At 43.0% G+C, this 16,013-nt stretch overlaps 1 long non-coding RNA gene across 1 annotated transcript; it reads right to left on the bottom strand.

Moving 5' to 3' along the window:
• Window positions 1-523: 523 nt before the first annotated feature.
• Window positions 524-13,271, bottom strand: LOC120508674. Its single transcript, XR_005629041.1, has 3 exons — window positions 13,203-13,271; window positions 6,500-6,578; window positions 524-1,121 (listed from the first exon to the last, which is right to left on the bottom strand). It is a non-coding gene; the product is annotated as an uncharacterized LOC120508674 (long non-coding RNA).
• Window positions 13,272-16,013: the final 2,742 nt, after the last annotated feature.

Here is a 16,013-nt window from a genome sequence, read left to right as displayed (position 1 = left end):
CACAAAAGCAAAGTATCACTCCCTGTATGAGACTTACTAGGAAAAAAACCCCTTAATTTATTGAGTTGCTTCTTCTTGCATGTGGATCTTCCAGGAAACAACATAGAACACATCAAAACTGCACACATACAGAGACTCCTGCTGACTTGTATCTCAAATTTGGCAACACCCTCTTAACCATCACTTTATCACTAAGCTGTCACAAAATGCATTCCCATTAATTTCCCAAAACTACTGTGGGAGTTGGGTCTGGGTGGAGATGAGTCTCCAGCTGCACAACCTCCCCAAGCCAGATTTAGCATGAGAGGTGCAACCTCCAAGCCAATTTCCAAGCTTCTGGTGACTTTGGAACAAGAATGGAAATAGGGAGATGCCAACATAAATTCTGGCGCATCCAGAGTGAATCCTACAGACTGATCAAACATTTTAACATTTCCTCCACCACCTCTCCTAAACCCTCCAGCTAAACATTATTGGGAGTTTACTTCATCTTCCTTAGTCACTCCCTAGAATATTTCCCCTTGACAAGAGTTGAATCCAGGCTCCAAGAAGCAGGAGCTTCTGGATTTGGATTGGATCCAAGGATTTGGATGCCTTGGTCCATCGTTTGTGGTCAGAATCCTGCAAATCATGGGAATAGCACAGGAAGAGGAGCTGGGACATCCCCAGGACTCACTATGCTTTGATATCCATGGACATCCACTTTGACAAAGTTAATATTCCCAGTCTTTCCCAATCTTTGTGCTTCCACAGTTTTTTCCTGCCTTTGACACCATTCCCAAATAGACTTGGTGTTTTGGCTCATGGGCAGTCACACCTGACACAGCTTGGCACAGCCACAGCAAAAATCGAAGTTTTTGAAGTGCAACGTCAAAAACACGACTTGAGAGGGAACAGAATTCATTCCTGGGAGTCACACCCTCCTGCCTTTTCTGAGAAACTATGACAACAGGAGAAAACAAATGCTGGGAAAAGCATGGAGAAAAACAGGATGTCTAATTCCTGCCTTAAAGTGCCGTGCTTAGGTTGAGGTCAGCTCCAATGGCAGAACACGATGATGGAACAAGTTGACCTTCTCTGGCATAGACATGATTTCTCAAGCAAATTAACCTTTTTCTCACCTACAGACAGAACAACAAAAACAAAACAAACAACCCATAAATCAACCAGTAAACCTGTTATTTTAGAAAAGACAGAGTGGTGAAGTAAATTCTTCCAAAATGCCCTTACATCATTCATAGAGACAGAAAAACAATTACAAAGCAAATCAGATCCTTTCTTTAATTGATTGCACTCAAGTTCTTTCCTCGAGTAGAAATGTTGCCAAAAGAAAGAAAGTAAAAATCAACGAGTATTTCAATTCCAGGCATCAGTGAAAACATAACTGCCTCTGGATTGCTGGATTGCTTTCCAGCAGTTTATACACTACAGGAAAGATTAAAACAGTCCCTGTTAATCCCTTCCAAAAATGAAGCTTCAAAATGTTGCTTTGGATTATTACACAACCATAAAAGATCATTAAAAATGCAACATGGAGTTTTGAAGAGGGTGTTTGGTTTTTGCTATTTGGGAGTTTAAAACTCTTCTTTTAGCAATAAGGGGAATAGAAGAGTTAGAGGAAAGCATCAGGTTCAAAAAAAAACCCAACCAAAACCCTCTTGTCACATCTGTCATCAAGCCTGGCCATGCCCTACTGACAGAGCTTCAGCAGGAGCTGGAATGATCCTATTCCAGTGGTGACAGCTCTGGAACCCAGGCAGACCCAGGATAAAAGAAGCAAAACCAAATTAAAGCCCTGGGAAGCCTGACTTTTTTCACATTTAGCACTAAAAGCAAGGTCAATCCATGCTGATGAGGAGCGCTGCACTTGTTCAGTTATTGATGATGTATTAATTCAAAGTTTTTGCCCAAAAGCTTTAGTTTGGTGACTCCAGGTCCAGCTGTCAGCTGTCACTGTCCCAGCACATCAGTCCAAACACCATTGAAAATATCCTCACACGCTCCCTGAAAAAAGGTCCTACTTGGATCTATATAGTGCTTCTCTGTCCCTGCTGCAGATTTTCCTGGGACAAACCTTCACTTAATGCAAACTCCACTGTCACAGCACCTGCCCCGTGCTGCAGAGCCATGAAGATGAATTGCCCTGGTTTTGGAGCTCATAACATTGCAGTGCCACCATTGTCACCTTCCAGGAGTGCCAGAGCTCAGCAATGGGGAAGAAAGAAAATGGATTGAAGTCAGGATTCTTCATCATTTCAGATTCTAGGAGTTCAAACTGTTACAGCAACTTGCATCCCTGATTAAGGGTGCTTCTCTGGGAGGGCTGACATTCCCATCCCTCTGGCTGAGGGGATACAGCTCTGGTGCCCAGAAAAGCAGCTCTGGAGAAAAACCAGCTCTTACCCCCATGGCCCTCCACTGCAAGTCAAAATTCTTATCATGATCTGTCCAGTCTCTTCCCATAACTTGCTCAAGAACTCGTTTTCATTTAGTGTTCCCTGTTTTTTCCAGGTAGAGCTCCTGGCCCCTCATCTCACACAAAACCTTTCCAACTCTCCTACCCTCTGCCTTGAGTTTCTTGCTCTGCTCTTCCAAATAATGCAGGGAAGGGATCTGGATTGGAAACCTACTGAATCACCTGACACAAAGTGGTCTAATGCAAAGTGCAGCCAAAGCCAGAAACACTTTCACTGTTTCAAGGCCTCAGGTGCAGCTCTCAGGACACTTTGGCCAAGCTGGGTGTTGAACTAATGACTGAACAAATTCCCAAGCAAAAGCCACCAGAAAGTGCTAATCCTTCTCCCGGAGAAAGTTTATCATGCTGGGGTTAGGTTACAGCCATGGCAGAGAGACCAGATAAATCCTTTTAAATTATATTCCACTAAATGATTATCCATTAAGTGGAAGAGGTATCTTCTGCACTAAAAGCTTTGCTACTCAATAGAACTAATGACAAATTAAAGCTGACCGTGTAAATAAGCAAGATGGGAGCTGATCTGATTTTGCACTTTACTGAAAAAAGTGACAGATTAATCAATTCAAATTCACTACAGAAATATTTATTGTGAGACCCAAGAGTTACAATTAGAGCTTTCTCCCCCTCCAAACAAACACTTATTTGTGAAGAATACTTTTCCAGTTTGAACAGAAAGCACAGGTTCTGATTGCAAGCTTCCACTTGAGATTAAATACCAAATAAATAAAAAGAGATTTAAGTTGTTTTCATTTAGCACAAGAAATATTCCTTCTTATTTTTGTCAGCTGCCTTTCTGGGAAAAAAGGCAGGAGGTGGAAGACAGAGAAAGCAATGAAGGTAAAGACATGTTTTCATGTTGCACTTTATAAAAATTTAACTACACCCAGGTATCTCTTTTACTGTGCTTGAAAGTATTTCTGAAAAGCACTTGGCATTTCAATTTTATTTTTCCAAAACACATGCACTCAATTTATGATAAACAAATGTATGTGATCATTACAGAGATGGGGGAAAAAGAGCATTACATGATAAAAAGCTTAATAAGCCATGACATTGATGAGGTCAATTAAAGTCAGTATTAAATGTGTTAATTACATATAATACAAGAACTAGATAAAGATATGGAAGAACAAGACAAACACACTCAAAGTATCCACCCTGACAGAATTTTATATGCATTGGGAATTTATGTGGGTATAAAGAAGTGCTTTCAATGGGAATAACCTTCAGGGGTTTCCTGAAAATAGATTTACAGGTCTAGAAAAGTCCAGGGCTCATCCAGAGTGTTTCAAGACTTCTGCTGATTAACATGAAGACTTTTTGCTGAGCAATCCAAGTTGGTTGTTTTTAAGGAAATTTATGGAAGTACCAGAACTGCAGCACTTGAAACCCATGTCCCAGCTGCTCAAAATCAGGCAGATGCTGAAATGTTCAGCTGGGATCAAGTCAAGGGGAAAGACAAATCTGAAGAGGGGGAGAGGATGTGAGCAATACCTGGGGAACTGGGGAAAAATCATTTTTTACTGTGCAGGGGGTCCCACCATGTATTTTTTCCCTCATCTGGAGTATGTCTGGGAAGAAGGTGGCTTTTTGTGAGGAATAATTCCTGAGCAAGGCTCCTGCACCAGCAATTATGAGTGGATGCAAGTATGGGGGAGACTCTGGGCTCAGCCCTTAAGGATTTCACCAGGATTAATGTTCAACCAGAAGTTAGAAAACAAGTAGATTAGATTTTAGCAGAGCAAAGTTGGGAGAGTAAGTGCAGGGTGAAATTCAACATGATAAAGCTGGGGAGAGAAAGGACACAGAGGAAATAGAAAGTGTTCAAAGATAAATTAATGTATGCCCGGGGGTTGTGTGTGCCACCTCCCAGTAATTGCACAGGGAATGTTCAAGTTGTTTTTTCTATTTTTTTCCCCTGTAAAGCCAGTGTGAAGGAACATCAAAATGTAAAAGTAATCAACAGTGGAAGAAAAGGCAGACACGAGTTATAAAACATCAAATACAGAGCAGGGTTGGAACAATTGCATAATGAAGTTGAGAGCATAAAATGCGATAAGAAAAGCAAAGGCAGCGAATGAAAAGAAACTTTACAGGGAGGTAAAATAAAATTAGAACAGTTTTCAGGTCCAGGGAGGAAACAAGAAGCTGGAAAAGCAGCCCAGGTACCTGCCAGAGTCAGGACAAGGTGTTACCCAAAGAAGTGACAGTGCTAAAAACCTGAAATATTGCTCTGTGATTTGGAAAGTAACTAAAAGTGAGACCATCTCACAGAAGGCAGCATGGAAGAAATAAATCCCAGAGAGTTTTCTGTCCTTAAGAGCCCCCAGGCACCTCTTGGGCAAACATCAGAACAAGGTGAGCTGGTCCTGAGGATCAGGAGGGAGGAAAACACAACCCTTGGACAAGGGTGAGCCCAGGCAGCCACCAGCATCCCTCAGAGCCCTGCCAGAATTCCTGTGCCACATCCTCTCCCCAGAGGGCCCTGACATGGAGCAGGCCCCAGAGAAACAGCCCTCAGAAAGGACACAAGAAATACCACTAACTTTGGAAGAAAGAAGCTGGAATTTGGCTGCCCTGACAATTACCAAGCCCAGCTGGAAGGAGCACAGGTTGCACTGCACTCTGAAGTCACCAAGCTCCTCCCTCATGGAAGACTTCCCAGTTCCTGGACTAATTCATGTCACCCCCAGGTCAGGCAGACCTTTCCTATGTCCCAAGGATGTAATAATGTCACTGCAGATCCTGGCCACAATTTCCTTCTCAGGCCTTCCCAAGGCAGAGCCAGGTGGAGCTTCCCAAGGACACAGAGGAGTTTGCACAAGTTCCATCCCCAAACCAGCCCAGGACAGCTCTGCTGCAGCCCCATATCAAAGGGGGCCTGAGCTGCACATGGGGGATGAGGGTGTCTTGTGTTTTCTCTTGATAACAGAACATCCTTTGGCTCAACACTATTTTCAGCACCAGAGCTTGAAGGACACATTCTCCCTGAATTTAAGATGCTGGTTCCACCTTTCCTTCATGTAGTCTATTAAAGTGAGAGTGTACACTGAAATCCTCACCAGTCATGGGGACTGAAACACCAGTGACAGATTCAGACAACCAGGGACAAATGTTTCACCCCGGCTCCCTCCACAGTTCAACCTTTCTGCTCATCTAAAACCAATATTGTTGGGTTTATGCTCTTCTTGGGTAGCTAAAGCACCATCAGAGGTGGAAAGCAGAAATAGGACAGAAGAGGTGGTAGGCTTTATAGAATCCCAGGATGGTTTGGGTGGGAAGGGACCTTCAAGCTCATCCCATCCCACCCCTGCCATGGGCAGGGACACCTTCCATTCTCCCAAGCTGCTCCAAGCTCCATCCAACCTGGCCTTGGACACTGCCAGGATCCAGGGGCAGCCTCAGCTTCTCTGTGTTCACTGGGCTTATTTAATATTTCTTACAAAACCCACCTTCTTCTCAGACATACTTTATTATTTGACTTTTAGCTGGTGTTCATCCTCTCCTGCTTATAGATACAAATTTTTTTTCCCTACAGAGGTGCAAGGGCAGTTTAGTCCTTGTGGGCATGTGGGTTTGCATTTTATGTGTCAAATAAACACAGTAGCCCCAGATATGGTTCAAACACTCCCCAATGCAGTTCTCTGAATATCCCCATCCCTCCCTCTCTGCCGACTGTCCAGTGCCAGGCTTTGCAGGGAGGGATGCTGAACTGATTCCAGCACTTATTCCCAAGCACAGTGTCTGCTCCATTATTCTGCCACAAGGAATTAGCAGGACACCAAACTAACCAGAATTTGTGTTTCTCAAGTTGTCTCTGTTGTACTTTGAGCCTTAAGGTCTTAAAAATTAGAGAAACACCATTCAGTGTATTGGTTTTGAGGCATTTCAATGACTAAAGAGAACCAGGAGGCAGCTGCAGATATTTTGTACCATATTAATATTCCTTTGGAGCTGTAAATAAACAGCAGCTCTTTTACCTCATATGATTTCCCAAAGGAGAAAAAAAGAAAAATAAACTACCTGGTCCAAGAGTTCTGCATCTCGCTTTCTGCTGCCACTAGAGGGAGAAGCTTATTCCTGGGATCCCACGCCTTCTAGGCTGTTTTTTGGAATAGAATGGGAATTATTTCCATTACAGGAAAGAACGCTTGTCCCTCTGTGATAAGCAGGGATAAGGCAAAGGGAGAGCCTCTAAATTGAAGTGGGATAAACATTTCCTCCCCCCACTCTCAAATAAACTCCAGCTACAATCCTCAAACCTTGTGAATTTGAACACTGCTGCAATTGTTCTTCTTTGTTGGAACACAAATCCTTGCACTGTGTTTACTCCCGTTGCATCCAGAGCAGAGGAGGCCAAACAGGAAGAAAGGAGAATACTGCGTTCCTATCAATACAGGGACAAAGGATGTTTTCTAGTGGCTTGAACTAATTCTGATTGAAAAACCATAAAATTTTCAATCAGCTGTAAGGAAATTCATTGTGGGCAGGAAAAGATCCTAAAGTAGCATTTAAATAACTAAAAAATCCTACAATTCTGGATTTGCACTTGTCTTGTTCTAATGCAACTTCAAGAACCATACTGATGAATATTTCTTGTGCCACTACATTTTAAACATTTGCACTAATAATGATTGCTTTGGATAAGTGTCCATAGCAGTGGCACAGTCATTTCACTGCTATGGAAGATGTTGCAAAACAGCCTCAAATGTGGATGCAGAAAACATTAGCACCTTCCCTAAATATGAAATGTCTCAGACATGCAGAGCAACCCCCAAAATGTGCTTTCAAACACAGGCTGCTGGTGGTCAGCAATGTGCAACCAGTCCTGGCTTTGTGACACTGATGAACATAAGAGACTTAGAGGGTAAAAAAGTCATTTTTCCAGACACTGAGGCACTTTGCAGGCTCAGGGCTTGGCCACATCTCTTCTGGGATACTCATTGTCCTTGTTCTTGCCAAAAAAACAGCAGCAAAACTGGTCCTTAAGGTCATCAAGGATGAAACTGCCAGTCTTAGACTTAAACTGCAGGTGCAAATATCACCATATTCCTAGGATAATCCTAAAGGATTCCTTCCTGTCATTTAAAGGGTCTGAAAAGTGGCTAAATCCACCTAAATAGGAAAACCTTCCCATGGTTCAGCTGTCCCAGCCTCCTGTTGCAGTAGCCAAGGTTAGCAAGTTATCCTTGTTACAACCCCTGTGTTTAATCCCAAATATATAAAAGCATCCTGCCTATGGTTTTAACTGGAAGAATATCAGTCCCCACCTGCTCTTTTGACCCCACTGTCCTACAGTCTGGACACAATTATCTTGTGTCCACCAACACACTCAGCCTAAATTCTGCCTCTTCTCATCATGCACTAAGCAGGAAAACTAGTCATTCCAAATGTAATTCCAATTTTCTGACAATTAATAATACAATTTTTTAAAAGCAAGATGAGCAGTGCAACAGAAGGCTCCCAGGCTCAGTGCAGGGCTGCCACTGAGGTTTGGAGAGAAGCATCCTCTCTCATCAGCTGAAAACCTGGGGAGCCAAAGCATCAACTACAACAAGCTTTTCTTTTCCTGGTGCTTTACTTGATGTTTTTTCAGACCAGCTGCAGTGCTTTCCTCACTGAATGGGAGGTCACTTCAGCACTGTTTCTGTAAAAGGGGCTGGAATCTCAAATTGGTGTTAAAAGTTCAAACTCGTGACCCATCACATCTACAGTATTTTGTTGTCATTGTGAGAGTGACAGGGTTTGGGATTTAAAAACTGCAGCTATATTTGTATGATCCAAGTGACTTTCTTCTCCTGTGATGATTTCATAGCAGAAAGCTTAAGACAACATTCCAGATTTTCCACCCTTTGGTGTGCATGTGTCTATGTACATGCACACATATACAGAAAATAGAAAACATTCCCCAGTAAGTTTTCCTTTCTGAAAGGATTTTCACCAGCCTTGCAGAGTAGCAGCATATGCAATATGTGTGTCACTCAAACATTTCCCCCAACTGCAGAGTTTGTGTCAAAATCTGTTCTGAAACAACTCCACAACGTGCACTTCACATAACCCTGAGCTGCAGGTTAGGCTCCCCTTTAATATGAAATATTAAGTGAGCTCATAATAGCTAAATCACTCCATTGTCATCCCAGCACTAACCCAGGTTGGCAGAGCTCACGCTCCATGATGTCACCATTTATACCTTGCTGCAGCTGCCAGCAGAGCCCAGTTTGCATAAATTAGCTTTGATCGATGAAAAGTGTTAACATCTTTTATTTTTACCTTGGAGCACACTTGGAATGATCCTTTTTAGTGTTTTAAAAATGCATATGGGTGGCTTGAGTGCCAGGTTAGAATATATTGCAGTGCCAGCCACAGGAGAATGGGCAGTGCACTGGAAGTTGGAGGGACTGGGGGACAGCAAACACCCCTGGCCACCAGCAACACCTTGATAACATCCAAAAAAGCCACCTTTCAACGTGCAGGTTGGAAAGACTTTCAAAGCCAGCCCTGAAATAGCAAGGACAGCTGTAGGATGGATTTCACCATCCCTCCGCACATTAAACCCCATCCCACTTTGCATCAACTCCCACCGAAATAAATAACTCCAGAACCACGCAACATAAATAACAGCAGAATGGTTTGGGGGGGAAAAAAATCATCTCTCCATCTTCTAAAAATAGCTTCCTTTTGGCTATGCTGCTCTTTTATGTCTTTCCTTGAGAGAGCAGGATGAACAGAATACTGATTGGGATTCACTGGCAGAGGCAGCCTCAGGAGCTGCATTAGAGGCACATTTCTCCCCCAACCTGCTGGTTTTCAGAAGGAGAGGGTATTTTCCATCTCCTCTTCCCCAAGGTTGGCTCTGTGGCTGCCCATTTCCCTGTTCCTCTCCATCCTAAAGCTGTCTCTGCCCAAGAGGTGCCATGGGGTGTCTGAGATTGCCACACCAAATGCAGCACAGCCCCAGAACTCCCTCAGCCTGCATGGAACTCTCAGAAGGATCTACAGACACATGTGGAAGTGCAGGTTTATCCACCCAGCCTTCCACAGCCCTTCCCTGGTCAGCTCTTACCATCAGTTCTTACATTCACAAATGTTGTGGTCAAACCTCACCAGGGTTAAGCTGAGGACTCCCATCCTTGCTCTCTTCCATTCCCAAATCCCAATGGATCAACCAAAACCTCCTTCACATCAGCAAGTTCAAGCTTGGTCACACTGAGCTCACATAAATTATGGAATCACAGAATGGATTGGGTTGGAAGGAATCTTAAATACCAACTAATCCACCCTGCCATGGGCAGGGACACCTTCCACTGTCCCAGGTGCTCCAAGTCCTGGCCTTGGACACTTCCAGGGATGGAGCAGCAACAACTTCTCTGGGCAACCTGTGCCAGAGTCTCACACCCTAAAACAAGATCTACTCCACTGCTCAAGAGCTTTGCCCCAAAGCAGAAGAGATTGTAAAGAAATATTTCAATTTTCTTTTTTTTACTATGTACCCAATTCCAAAGGTATTTGGAAGGGGAAATCCTCTCCCTCCTCCTTGGGCTGAAGCCACAGAGACCTGGGATGCTGCTGGGATTTCACCGAGGGGCTGGGAGCAGATAGAAGATTTGCTTTCCATCCAATCCCTCCAGGGGAAGAGCTTGGGGACCCAAAATTCCTTATTTTCTCACATTGCCATGTTTTGAAAACCCCTGAAACACGCTGAAACTAAGGCAAAATACCTGTGCTGGTGGTGTCTGAGCTTCACAGGCTGAGGGGACGATGGGAGTCGAACACACACAGCCAGATAAATGCAGAAGAGGTCAAATCAAAGGCTATCCCCATCCAAGGTTTATTTCAGGACCCCTTCTCCAGCACGACGAGGGGAGCCCCAGCGCTCTCAGAACCAAGCTGTTCCTGCTATTGCTGGCTTGGGACAAAAAGCACACTGCTGCTAACCTCTTACATAAAGTGAGCAGGCAAACAGCTGAATTGCTGACCCCACGTGGCCTTTTCCCCAGGATTTGTGGGTTTGCACAAAGAAGCCAACATTTTACATGCAGCCCTTGATGGAGCTTGGAATTGTGCAGAAACCCTGTTTGGAGTGCACACTCTTAACCCAATTGTTTGTGTACAATGTTCCTCCTCTCTGATGCCAAACACTGGAGGTCTCTGGGTTATTTTTTCTATTTTTATTTTATTTTTGTTGAAGCTGCTTGGTCATACTCAACTTTGAGTGCCTGCATATACCTCCACTGCCATTAGTATTGCAATGTAATACAAGTCTGCTGTCAGGCATGATTTTTTTCCTAGAATCTGTCCTTTCTTTCAGCTGAGCACTCAGAGCTCACTAGATATGAGTTCCAAAATTATTAAACACTTCTTGGCTCCGAGTTTTCTGTGCAGGCAGAGATATATATCAGGTTTATTTTGTGAGTGGGAGATACTTAGCAAGAGCAGTTGACTCAGTCTGCGTTTTGAGTAAACAATTCTCTTCATCTTTACATGCAAATTGATTGATTTAAGATTTTTGGAGCCTTTTGTCAATTGCTAACAGATATAAAACATTCAGAAGGAAGTGCCACTTCCCTTTGAGTGGTGAAAAAATCTCAGGCACGAGGTGCCAGCAGCTCCTCTCATTAAGCCAGGGGCTGCACTGACTCTGCCTGCCCAGCAAATCCCAGTGCCTCCAGCACTGCCCCCATCAGATCCATGAAAACCACTCGAAAGCCTGCGCTGCAGCAAGGGAGCTCAAGGAGCACACACTCCCCCTTCCCTGTGCCCTGCATGTTTAAATCATCCCCGAGCAATCGAGTCTCACACCTCGGAGGATGAGAAAGTGCAAGTGATCCGAGAGCCCGAGTGGTGGATTGCACAAGGGGAGGATGAAAGCAGGGAACGCCACAATGCCCGGATTCAACAACAACAAAACAGCATTGAGGCATCCCAGCACAAAAATCCCCATTGTACATTTGATTTCCAGCCATCCCAGCTCCGAGCTGCTAAAAACGACAGGATAAACCATTCCCTCCTCTCCAGCCATCCCAAATCCAACCTTGGCGTTTTTGTTTTAATTCAAAGACACATTAATTGTTGTGAAGGCACAAAGTATTACCTGGAATAACACTTCAAATGCAAATTAAGGGCTGTGTAAAATTATTGTAGTGCAAGAGTACCATGGTTTATTAACAGCAGATTTGCAAGGTTAATTTTCAATTATGTATTTCTTATTAGTTTTCTAGCTGTCTTGCTATTATTAAATTTAAAGAGGAAGATACTTTCAATGTGTCCAGCTTCTGTGGCGTTATTACTGATAATTATTCCTATTTTCCAATTTGTGTTACTCTCATGTCTTGCAAAATTTGTAATTAATGAGCAAATAATTACAGCAGCACTTACTAGAGCTGCTTTAGTTAAAGCTGTGTCAGCTTTTGTATTAGGATCCCCATTTTTCAAGGGTTTATAACTCAAGCATAAAAATTCACTCTGGGCAGAGCCTTGTCATAAGAGCTGTCTGCTGACTGTGATTTTTTGTTTTTAAATATTTCTAAGCAGCATTATTTAGGTTTTTTTTCTTAAAGTTATGGACATTTTAATGTAGCTGAAAACTTCTGAGGGCATTAAGTGTGCAACACTCTGTTTTCCTATGCTCCAACGTCTTGGAAGTAAAGACATTTTACTATAAGGTGAAGGCATTCACTTTTGCAAATAGGAAACAAGATGCCTCAGCATCTCCAAAACCCAGAACTGGGTTTTTAATGCCTGGTGGTCATTAGCTTTAGAAAACAGACACAGAAGAGAGCTTGACATTCAGGGATGCCTGCGCTGATCCCACCCAGTTAAAGCATTCAGGCACTGCCTCAATTAAGGCACACGAGTGGTCCTTAGGAGTCAACAGGGCTGGCCAGGCTCTCTGGGATGCCCAAAGCATTCACTGCCCAATTCAGCAGAACAAAGCTCTGCTTTTGAGGGAGTTTTGGGCTGTCCCCATTCACTGCCACCGCTGTCCACGCGCCTGGGAACGCCGAGCACCACGGGATCTCTCCTTCAGGATGCTGAGGGTCCACGGGGCTTAAACAGCTCAGCACCTCTCAAGGAGGTGCTCAGAATCCCACAGGGGCCTGGCTGGTGCCAGTTTACAATTTAGCACTAAGCCACACTTCTTTTCTTTTGTGTGGAAGAAGAAACCCCAAGGGAAAAGCAGCAGATCCCAGCACACCCAGGTTGGCTGTACACATTTGGCCATAAAATGAAATTGGAAATTCTAGTACAAACATTCTGCAAAATTTAGGCTCTACAGGAGAGCCTGTCACAGCTGCCTCGTCCAAGAATTCCCTGTAGTCACTCATCCAGAAACACTGGACACATTTCTCCATCACTCCTGCTCTTCTGCACCCTTCCTCCTGCAAAGGGCCTTGGAGCAGCCACCCAGCTCCTGGAGAGCCACTCTCAGAAACCTGCAATCATTAGGGTTGGAAAAGACCTCCAAAATCGTCAAGTGACTCTTGGAGTGTTTGACCTTAATACTGACCCTGTTTGACCTTAAAATTGAGCTTAACTAAGCAAGATCAGCATAACTCAGCAAACAGATCAGCAGTGCTGTGAAAATCATCTTTAGTGCATCCTACACAAGCCATGAAGAGCAGGGTGGATTTAGACATTTCCAGCAGCAAACAAACAGAAAAAAATACTAGTTGTACTGGGAGACATTGTCAGATATGAGGTAAAACCAGAGAATTATGAGACCTACCTGCATCAGCCACGACAAGTCACAGAATGCAAGGTTTGTCCTCTTGAAAATCCAGGTAAATTATTCCTTGAGCCTCTCCATCAGGAAGGGAGGCTGAGCCTTTTCTGCACCTTTTATTTACCCTTCTATGACTCCCATCCCACAGGTTTTTCACACCTTCATTTGGGATAATTATCTCCTCATGTTTGAGTTAATTGTTGATGAGGGGAACCCAGTTTTTAATCTGTTGGTTAATCCAGATCTGCAGCATTTGGAGCCTTTTATTGACTGAAAGGATCCCAATACCCCTCCTCTCTGATGCCATCTTCATGGCCAAACTATATTTTATAAGTCTGTACTTCATTGGCAAACCCACCTCCGTTACAAAAATTCTGGTATCTTTATTTTGCATATATGCAGAGCCTGGTCCAAATATGGCTGATAAATATATTGTATAAATAGTATAATAAATATAATAAACCCCCACCATCTAAATCAAGTGTTCCTCCTCATTTTAGTGGCCTGTTTGACTTGCAGGTAAATATTTTCCCTTATCAACCCATGTCATAAGTTTCTCCCAGTTCAGATCAGTCTGCAAAACCAAAGGAATCTCTGTGTGCTGATATTCCTTGGTTTGTGATGGCCTCCCACTTTGGCTGTAACCATGGTGCTGCTTGATTTATCATGGCTGCATGGCACAATGTGTATCTCATTATTCTCTCCTGGAAGCTTTGTATGGCTTTTATTTAGCTATAAAAACAATTTACATTTTTTGAGCATCTGAATTAAAGATAGAATAGAACTATGACATCAAGAGCTGGAGATTTTATGCAAATTTATTTATAAATATAAATCACATTTAGAATGCAAAATTACACAAATGTCTTCTACAGAGCACCCATCTCTTAAAGAAATTGCTTCTTTACTTTTTTAAGGATAATGCCTAAATATGTTATCCATGTATTTGCAATGGGAATGGAAACTTGGTAGAAAATTTCCCAAGGGAGATTTGGGAACACAGTGGGATCAGTTATGTGACAAGGAATCTTCCCAGTTCTACATCAGTGACTTGACATCACTCCATGTCACCAGCCCGTGTCACACTGGGATGGAATTCCAGCTCTGCTGAAGCCACTGCAGATTCCTGGCTGGATTTACCTGGATTGCGATGCTCCAGTGTGCCAAGGGACATCCAGGGACAGCAGTGACACCCTGAGCCCACCTGGCAGTGCTCCTGTACCCACACCACCCCCCAGCACCTGTGCCAGGATTTGTGTTACTCAAAAATTCCAGAATAATTCCTGGGAAAATCCAGCTGCTTGCATCCCAAGCCAATACTCCCAAGTACCATAAATCCAGGTGTTTTCCCTTGTTTTGGGGATTTCAGAATGGAATAGACTGTACTTTTGAAAGTGGGATACAAGAGATGAGGGTTTTCTGACTATAGAAATAATGTGTCATAAATAATGTGACAGTAGTTCCTTGGATTTCAAACCAGTCATGGATTTTAGATACAATTAGGGCTTCATCAAATTTCTTTTGATACCTTTTCTCTGCTCTAATCTCAGGTTTTCTCTTTTCCCCTCTTTTGGGGTCTGGTTATTTTCTCATTTTCTCCTCTAACAAAACATTTCTGCCCTGGGGAAAAAATCAGTGGTTGTTCTCTTGACTTTCCAACAAAATAATCCGTAAGAGGTCAGTTTTGATGAACAGTTTTAGCATAACATTCCTTCAACTTGATGGAAGTGACATCCAAACCATCTCAGAAATCTCCATGCTGCCCATCCTTCTGTCCCAAGGAATTCTTCTCTGAGCAGTCTTGTTCCCATTGCACTTTATCCTCTCAAAAATGGGAGAATTGTTTCCTAAGGAAAGAAAAAAAAGCATAAAACATTAACTGCCAATGCCCTGCTCTTTCCTTAGTTTTCCTTCTACACTGAGGTTAAATACAACTCTGGAATCAAAACTAAAACAGGAAAAGACTTTTCCCTAAGTTAGAGCAGCTCCACGGGGTGTTTGCTACCCTGAGCATCTGTAATTCACATAACAGAGTCACAAAATCACAGTTTGGAAAAGACCTCCAAGATCATCCATTCCCACCTTGACCCCAATTCCACCACATCCACTAAACCAAATCACGCACATTTCTGAGCCTCTCCTCACTATTTTACCTATAAAAGCATCCAGTTGCATCTTCCTGCCATTTGAGTTTATTTAATTCCACCTTTTGAAAAACTGCAAAGGGAAGAAATTCCAGGATTACAATTGAAAAACCCATAAAATGATCCTCTGAAATTTACCACGTTAGAAACTTCCTGTCAGTGTTTTTAACCATGCCGCAAAAATCCTTAAAAGACACATAAGTTTTGGTTCAGTATCACAAAAAACTTTAAACACTTAATAAAGTGGATATTCTGGTGGATGAGCACTGAGGATACATTTCCAATTTTATACATTTAGGATGACAGAAAAATACCTTTTCTAGCCAATTATTGCTCCATCAGCGTACTCAGAATTTGCCAAGGTGTTGTGGACAGAATGAAGTCCTATGCCTCAAAATTTTCATTATTAATGAAATCTGGATATTTGGAAGACAGCAACATCTGCTGTGAAGAGCAGGAGGGTGATGGCTGTGGATGCCCAGCTTGGCATCCTGGCTGGTACTGGACCAAACACATCCAGCAGGGCCCCAGAACACTGGGGCAGGGATGAAGAGATTAAAAAGGAAAAAAATGAAGGTGCAGAATGAGAAAAGTTGTAACTAAGAAGAGCTGAGTTAACTGGAGACTGGTTGAACAAATGTGGAATAGTTCTACATTCAGGAGGGATTTG

Source organism: Passer montanus, unplaced genomic scaffold (genome assembly GCF_014805655.1).
Source record: "Passer montanus isolate IOZ18808 unplaced genomic scaffold, ASM1480565v1 scaffold49, whole genome shotgun sequence".
NCBI lineage: Eukaryota > Metazoa > Chordata > Aves > Passeriformes > Passeridae > Passer > Passer montanus.
Note: the sequence above shows the minus strand (reverse complement) of the source record. Positions and strands in the feature narration are given on the sequence as shown.